Here is an 8,845-nt window from a genome sequence, read left to right as displayed (position 1 = left end):
GATTCTGAGGGATCGCCTATGAGTAAATTCTCTTTAATATATGTCTTTTTTTTACCTTCTGTTCTACCTGCTCAGAGGCTTTTTGCTAGAGAATATGCCAAATATAAGAGTTCCAAATAGATGAAGTTGTTACTGGGCACTATCAGTGAATATGAAGTCTCCAGGCCAAACCTAGAACTAACTAACATAAAATTCCAGACCCCACAACTTTTCTTATTTGCGAATAGTATAAAGGAGAATGTTAATCAGTGTGATCATTTATTTTCAACACAAAAAATAAACTATAGTATAAAGGAGAATGTTAATCAGTGTGACATTTATTTTCAACACAAAAAATAAACTGCTAACTTCTTATCCAAGACATTAAAAACAGCTTTTCTAATTGTAACACTCATAGAACATTTTATCAATTTTTAGACAACATATTCCTTTCTCATTTTGTATTTTTATTGATTTTTATTTTAAAAGTTCCTCAAAATGCATGAGTTTTGTTTAAAACCTTTTTAAGGTTTTTAATACAGAAATTCAAGTTACAATCAGGATATCTCTTTTCTACAAAAATAATCCATAAAATTAAAAAGAGAGAAATATCAGTTGGTGATTATTTACTTCCTTTAACATCCTAATTTCAGGTACTTTCTTTCTGTATTCATTCTCCATGAAAAACAAAAGTTAGCTCTCAAGACTGGAGCTAAAATTGGTATACGCAAACTGAAAATTCTTCCCTTGTGAAACATTCCCTGGCATTGCAGAATCTGAAATAAAGTTAAGGCAAGTAGGCGCTGCTACAGAGCGGACATATCAACATGGAAAGCGCATCATCTCTTTAAACCATGATAAACTTTCATCTGCTTTAGTATCGTCAGCTGTGACTTAAACAACATTCATTCATTTGAAGACAGTCATTCAATAGTTCAAACAGATCTCACTAGTTCAAAGCTAAAATATTCATTCCAACTTCCAGCAATAATTTTCAGTTTCATTTAAGAAAAGCATACAAAGTTCTCTGTATCTTAGTTTCCTCATCTCTTCAACAAGCACAATAATCTCTTACATCTACTTAATTTGCAAGGAAGAACAAGATGAGGTTTGGGCTTATATAAAAAGAACTACAGATATACATGATTTCGCCATTACTATTTCTACCACCATTTTTCTCTAACACATAACAACTCAGAGGCTAGTAAGATCTTATCATTAAGGAATAAAATGATAAACCTCATGAAGAAAATGGAAAGTAAAAGTTTTATCTCTTCTTTGCCATGGCAGGTAAATAAATCCATCACCATTCATAGCTGGCTGTCCCTTCAATGCTTTGTTTGAAATAGCATTGCACTGCTGAGACCAGAGAAATGCAACAAAATTCAATGCCACAAAATCATTACGACAATCATAAATATGGCTTTAGATAAAATAAAATCAGCCATCTCTATAAACGAGTGGTGCGTGTATGTACGTGTGTGTATAAATGTATATCAGAGAAAAGAACTGAATAAAAGGGTATATTAGGGAACTCCATCTCCACTGCTGGAAAAATAACTACAGGGAATATAAAAATCATCTTCATGTTAGAAGAACAGCAGCATACTTTCTATTTTGTGACACAAACATATCAAATGTTCAGATATTGGGAGAAAGGCAAAACGTTTTTGGAATACAACTTAGCCCTGACACTACATGAAAGAAACATTCTTCCCTTCCCTAAAATCTCCTACATTAATGCAAAAATATCCTAAAAGTAGCAAGATCCTATTTTGTAAAGTTTTACTACTTTCTGGATGTTCCTAAACTATCCATTTTGCTAAATGACTCCTCCCAAATACATAAATGTCATAAATCACAGTTTGACCTCAGAAACTACATCAACAGGAAGAAATGAGGTGTGTTGCATTTACAGCCTCCATCATCCCATCAAATCATCCCATCAAACCCCCTGATTCCTTCCATAATAGCAATCAAGAAGAAACTACTTGGAAACTTTCGTCGCCATGAGATTTTTCTTTTCTCGGTTTGTTCTTTCCATTCCCAGTCTTAATATCTGTCACCTCCAGTCTTAGATTGCATTCATGTTATTTAAAATAGACACAAAGAAACTTCAAGAAACAAGCAGATGATGTGTTTTATTGCCACTCTTAAGTAGCAGTGAATTCTCTCAGGACTCCTGCCCCTAACAATAGCCCTAAACTGCAGCGCCCTCAGAGGCTAGCCAAGAAAACGGATTATCTACGTGATTCACCAACTAACATGTATTTCCTTTCCTTGTGTTTTTCTTTAAGATGCAAGCTATGGCCAGACAATGTCTCTTGTTATCAGAACAAGGGATCAAAACCTGAAAATTGTACTTGCCAGAGCTCAATAAAAAATGAAATTCCCACCACTGTGCTGGAAGGTGTCCCAAAGGTTACCTGATTTCTATCACATTTTTTCTCTAAATACAATTCCCTGTATTCCTTTCACACATTGTTGTAAATCCAAAACGTATCTAATCATTTAAAAGACAAATAATGAACATTTAAAGTGATTTTATATTGACAAAATTAACTAAAAGAGATACATCAGTATAATCTAAGAGTACATTCTGGCAATCTCATTGGCTGGGGTGCCTTATATATGTCAGTAAGTCTCCAGAATTACCCCCCAAAATTAAAGGATACCGAAAACCTCATTTTGAAAACATATCAATCAAAATGTTGGGGATTTCCTGGTTTTCTGTTTTTTCAAAGGTACACATACATGCCTGGAACTATCAAAATATCCCATCTTATCCCTCCCATACCAACTCTTATAAATGTCCTGTGCCTCAGCAGTCCTTTAGAGTATGACTTTCCTCTCTCGATCCACATATTTGGGAGTTTTTGTGTCATCTTATCAGAGATTCTGGGATAAAGTTGAAACTATTCAATTTCAAGATTTGCTATTAAAAAAAAATCCTATCACCACATTTAATTTTAAAATGAAAGTAAAAGTTTTTTCTCAGTTGTTCAAGCTATAGAAAAATAAGCAGACATACCTCCTTTGATTGAAGTTCTACTAATAATCTCAATCTAAGTGCTATAATGACCATAGAAATTATTTAAATGCTAATGTGACAGTTACAAGGAGGAGAGTTCTCAGGCAGAAATCTAGTGGAGACATCACATTGTCTATAAGAAGCTACTGAATACTGCTCTAACTGCATTGAAGAATCTACTCAAATCAAAACGAAAAAATAAACCCTAATGCGCAAGGTACACTTTATTTCAAGTAATATTCTAACTCCACCTTACAGATACGAGAAAAAAAAAGAAAGAAATATGGTACAATGCAATGTCTCTTAGGGAAGGAATTGCTCCAGGATTTAAAATAATGTGTGTTTAGTACAGCCTAGTGCTCATAATTTCCCATTAAGAGCAACTTTCTCTTGCACTGAAGTAAAACAGGAAAAAAATCAAGGAAGGTAAACCAAAGTTAACTGCTCTTCAATGTCAAGACAGGAAAGAGCTTGCTGCAGGCAATTATTCTGGGAAGGTAAGGCCTTGAGAAGGAATGAGGGGTGGAAAAAACAGAAGTTTTACAAGGAGCTGAAAAAAAATGTAGAAGAGAAGTAGAATGGCTTTCTTCATCTTTCACATCAAGTTCAAGGTTGTTTTAGGGGTGGTGATGATGGTGTTGGTGATAGTGGTGGTGGTGTTTTGTTCTTTAATAACTTTTTGTGTGTGTGGTGCTTGCTGCAATTTGCTGATGTAGTTCCCAACTCCTGCCTTCCTTTGGTGATTTTTATTAACAGACTGGCAAAGGCTGGGTAAAATGCACTTAAGAATAAAGAAATCACCTGTCCTTGCCAAGACGCACAAGCTGCCCAGTACCTGAGAAAGGACTACACTGTCGCTGGCCAAGAGAAATCCCAGTTTAACCCCTGCCTCCCCCTTCCAAATCCATTGCAAATAATTGTGTGTGTGCCACGAGAAGAGAATCTGCCTGACTCACCCCCCGCTTTCGGTGTGCCAGGCAGGGATGTGAATGCTCCGTCTTGGAGCTGGCAGTGAAGTGGGGATTGCTGTATCGGTACCACGGGAGTCCTCCAGCCTCCCCCGCTAGTGAGCTTGAGGATGTTTCCCCCTCAAGCAGGTGCCCCGCCACACTGGGACCACCCAGGCTCACAGGAACACACGTGTCACTGCGCCGGAGCCCAGCCCGCCGCGTCCACTGGCCCCACAGTCGGGCAACAACGCCCAGTTCCGCGAAGGGGTCTTTACAGTGGGAGAGAACCAAGACCACCCAAACTCCTCCTCTAAACGCTACGTGAAAAGGAAAAATAAAAGTACTTTTCCGCGGAAGCAGCTTACACACTCTGCGGGCGCCCAGCCCAGAGGATGCCCGGCCCGCAACTGACCTCTCTGCCTCTCCAGAGCGCGCCCTCCCAGACCAGCTCCCGGCCCGTCAGCCCTGCGCCGCTGCCGCGGGCGCAGCCGAACCGACCCTCCCTGCCGCCCCGGCCGGGCGCTCACCTCCTGGGGTCCGGCTTCCGTCGTTCTTCCAGTTTGGCGGCGGAGTGTGGGGCTGCAGCGGCCACTGCCGCCGCCGCCGCCGCCTTCACTGCCACCGCAGCCGCCGCCGCCGCCACCCGAGCGCTGCCCCGCGCGTCGCCGGGGCTGGGGACTGGGGGCTCGTGAGATCCCCGGAGGCGCGGGCCCGGGGCGCAGCGGGGCCGAGCCGCGGGAAGTTGTCGGCGCTAGGCGTGCTGCGAGCGGGGAGCCGGCCACCCGCGCGCGCCCCAGTAGTCACAACTTTGCCGCCTCGGTGGGTGCGCGCCCCGGGGCACAGGGAGGCGAGTGCGGGACGAGGGCGCTGGGCAGCAGCGTCGTCGGAGTCGGCAGGACCGGGGCTTGAACGGCCAGCGAGAACCCGGGCAAGGTGGCGTGGGGTAGCTGTCTACACGGCCCGCGTGGCGCGTGGCGGTGAGAGTGTGAGAGCGCCGGCGTCTACTCTACTTTGCCTTCTGCAGCTCCTGCATATTTATGGGGCTCCCTCTTTTTCTGCCAGCAACTAACACTGCAGCAGTGGTGGCCGGGGCCGGCGCCCCTCGGGAGCCAGCTGGTGGACGGGGACTCGGGGAAGGCGGCCGTGGCTGAGACTGTGCCACGAGCGCGAGCCCGCGATCCATATTTAAAGCCCCGAGTGGCCTCGGCCAGCCCCCTGCCCTGCCCTCGTTGCGCCCGCCCGGCCCCCGCCGCTCCAGGCCGCCGCTCCGCGTCAGCCGCCCGGGCACCGCGGCGACGGGGAGGGGCCTCGGGCCGCACCGCCTCCCCGGGGGCTCCGGCTCTGCGCTCAGCGCGGGTCTGGAACTGGCCCGGGACCCGGCTCGGGATCGCCCGCCCTCGCCTTCCTCGGTTCTTTCTCTCTCACGCCGAGCGGGCTGCTAGGTCCAGCTTTTTGTTCTATTCACATGACTTCCCAGCTGCGGAGAGCTTATACTCTCATGCACAACTGAAGTTGCTCGTATCTCCTAGCCCCAGATCACTCTTGACGCTACTTTATAGAACTTGAGGAGTGTAGAGAGAGGGTTGCCAGCACACAGTATTAAGCCATAGTTCACCTTTAGCAAAGAATGTCTGGGAAGAACACGATTCTCAACCTTGCTCTTCGCTTGTCACTGATGGCTTCTGTCTTCCTCGAGCAGTTTGGGAAATATCTTTAGCTATTCAGGGGAGTTTCGTGAGCGTGCAAAGTGATTATTTGTATTTACTCTGTTTCTGAGGCATAATTAAGGAGGTTTAAGTACCCTTTGCCAAGCAAATAACACTAATACTATATCTAGAACCCAGCCACATTACAATCAGTTAAGTACACCGTTAAACCGTGTGAACAGACTGTCAGCATAGGCACCATCTATTGTTCCGAATACTGCTAGAGAGTAGCCACTTAATGGATTTGAGCCACATGGCATATGATACATTTCTTATTAATACATATCATATACATATAATAAGTTTGTGGAAGTCAATGACCAATCTGCATTTTAAACGGAACCTAGCAAAACAGATAAAGCCCGATTTCACATACTGACTACTTGCTCCTGGTTCCAATTTTTTCTTTAGAACTAAGCTATAACTAGTGAGCCCTCCAAGAGTAAAAAAATCTGGAGGAAAATAATTTGGGGACAGAGGCTTTTCTTTTCAGTTTTTAAAACTGGTAGAGATCCATTGTACTTCACCAGTGCTTGGGAAGCCGGAATAAGCTTGTACCTTTTTTAAAGCTGGTATGTTTAAAATACTTGGTTAATGCTCAGAAAGCACTTGGGAACCACCGGAAGCTGTCTAATGTCTCAGATTAGAATGTACTAATGTCGTGTGTCTGTCTGTTGTTACATCTGGCTGACATGTATGTTCACACATTTTACATGACTCACTACAGTGACATGGGAAATTCAAAACAGAAGACTATTAAAAAATAGTTTTAAACCTTTAAACTATTAAAAAATAGTTTTAAACCTTTTGTCCACATAGTTATATTTTGTCTTTAGACATGTTAAAATTAACTTTCAGTCCCTGAACACACAGTTAGCAAGAATCAGCAACCACAAAGTAAGCTCACAGGCAAAGGGAAGCCACTTTTGTATTAAGAATTTGCCACTGCTGTTCAGCAGTTTTTCACTCTGTGGATTATGTATTTCAACATAGCTGGCAATTTCTCATTATAATCGTCAACTAGCCATGAATGATCAGCATTGGAGAATGTTTGGGAAAGGAAAAGTCCAAGAAATGTATGTTTTCCAGAACTCTGCTGCAAAATATTTCACTGTCCTTAACACAAACCAAATAGGTAACACCTAGAGGCATTTCACTGTCGAGATTGGCAAATTTTACCCTGAATGAGTTATAAAGATGTGTGAGGGGGATGGCAGGGAGGGAATTAAAGCACTGTGGGGTGAAGTTCTGTGTGCCTTAAACTTAATGAGAAAAAGAGTTATCTTTGGCAAAGAGCCGACAACCACTGTTATCATTCTTATTACTTGATGTTTGCTATCCCACAATTAAAAGAGCACGTTCCATTTCCTGTCCTATTGATTATTGTCCAGTAATTGAGATGCATGTGTTTTTCCTTTGAAAGGCCATTGATTAACTTTTCTTATTAACTCTACATGTGGTCACCTTTGCTAATGCTATTCCAGGCGAGGACAATGAATCCTGAGACCTTTTTTGTACCTATCTTAAAATTTGAGTTATGTCTCTTGGTTCTCATGAGCCCAAAGAATGGTTTGTTTGTTCTTTTTGTCTTGGGGTTCACACAGCTTGATGACAAGACGAATGAACAAAATAATTAATGGAATTAGAAAAACAGTATAAGTAATCTTTATGGATAATGATTTATTTTTTAAAATCAATAACTCTGTGCTAAATGACCTTCTAGAATACCCACCCACTACTTAGCTTATCAATCAAGTTTCTTTCATATCATCCAAGGTCCTAATAGGCACCTAAAAAAGAAAAAAACAGGAAGATGGGAGAAAGAAAATTTGTTTCAATGACAAGCACCATCTAGTGGCAGAAGGTGATGAAACCTCCTGACAACATCATGTCTCCAAGAAGAAAAAAGATGAAAGCTTTTGAATAGGCAGTGCAGGCATTCCTGGTCTTGTATAAGCATGGAACTCTTTGATTCTCAAACAAGAAGGTTGTATGTAGTAAAATAATGCTATTGATAGTCTTTGATTATTCAAAATAAGTAGCGTACAGGTCTGACATGCAGGTAGGATTATTGCCGTGCAGTTTTCTCAATTGTTGGGAAACTTTGCAGTCACACTTCTGAATAAAGACCTCTGTTATTTTTGTACTTAGAGATCTCTGTATTTAAGTTTCCTCATTACATAAAATAAAGAGGGTGATGGCTTGTCACTAGATATTATCTATAATGCATTTTGTTCAACAAATAGTAGAACCCATAAATATAATTATTATATTTGGGGTTTTTCCATTATTCTATTTTATTAGAAAAGAAAAAAGTGAAATATATCATTGAATGTTTATCCTGGAGTTATACAAAATTATAACATCCATATACATCTCATTCAGGGGCCTAAACAAAAAGGTAGTAGTACATATGATATATACTATTATGACAAACATCAAAGAATGATCAGAAATGTTTCTCAATATCAGCTCCTTCTTAAATACATGGCTCATTGGCGGAAGTTTGACAAACATTTTGCTCTACAGAACAGAGATTTTCTTTGTGCTGATATTTATTTTGACTTGTAGTTGTTTTGTTGTTAAACAATCTTGCAAAAGGATGATCATTAAAGTTGCCACTTATAATCAATTTAGTCAACAACTTCATGATCTAAGAGTAAGGAAGGAGAAGATCACTTTTTCTCATCCTGGGACTAGCTTGGGATGAAACTGAAGGTAGATATAGATAAGGAGAGGAAAAAAGAGATCGCTTTAAATATCTCATTTTTGTTTCACTTCCACTCCAGAAAGTTCATATTCAGTCTGACAAATTCCTAAATAAGTTCAGCCAACCTAGACTTCTAATCTATATTCCCTCTTTCAAATCCCAGGTTTAAAAATAACTGTAGCGCCTTTTTATGAGAAAAGAAAAGTGAACAGTTTTTGCAAGCTGTCAGCATGGCATGAACTAGGGAAAATAATTTCATTTGGTTAAAAATGTGTCATAAATTGCTTAAACTACTAAGCTTTCAACCGTATCCAATTGTCTTTTAAACACGTACCTAAAGTCAAATGTTAGAAGAGGTTCTAACTTCTAAAAACAAGAGCCTATCTCTGTTCATTTTGACGAAGGCAAGTTATTCAACCTTTCTGGGCCTCGGTTCCTATAATAAAATCAAGAAGCTTAAGACGATTAC

This window comes from Pteropus vampyrus, unplaced genomic scaffold (genome assembly GCF_000151845.1).
Source record: "Pteropus vampyrus isolate Shadow unplaced genomic scaffold, Pvam_2.0 Scaffold56, whole genome shotgun sequence".
In the NCBI taxonomy this organism is placed as follows: Eukaryota; Metazoa; Chordata; class Mammalia; order Chiroptera; family Pteropodidae; genus Pteropus; species Pteropus vampyrus.
This window is presented reverse-complemented; position numbering follows the sequence as displayed.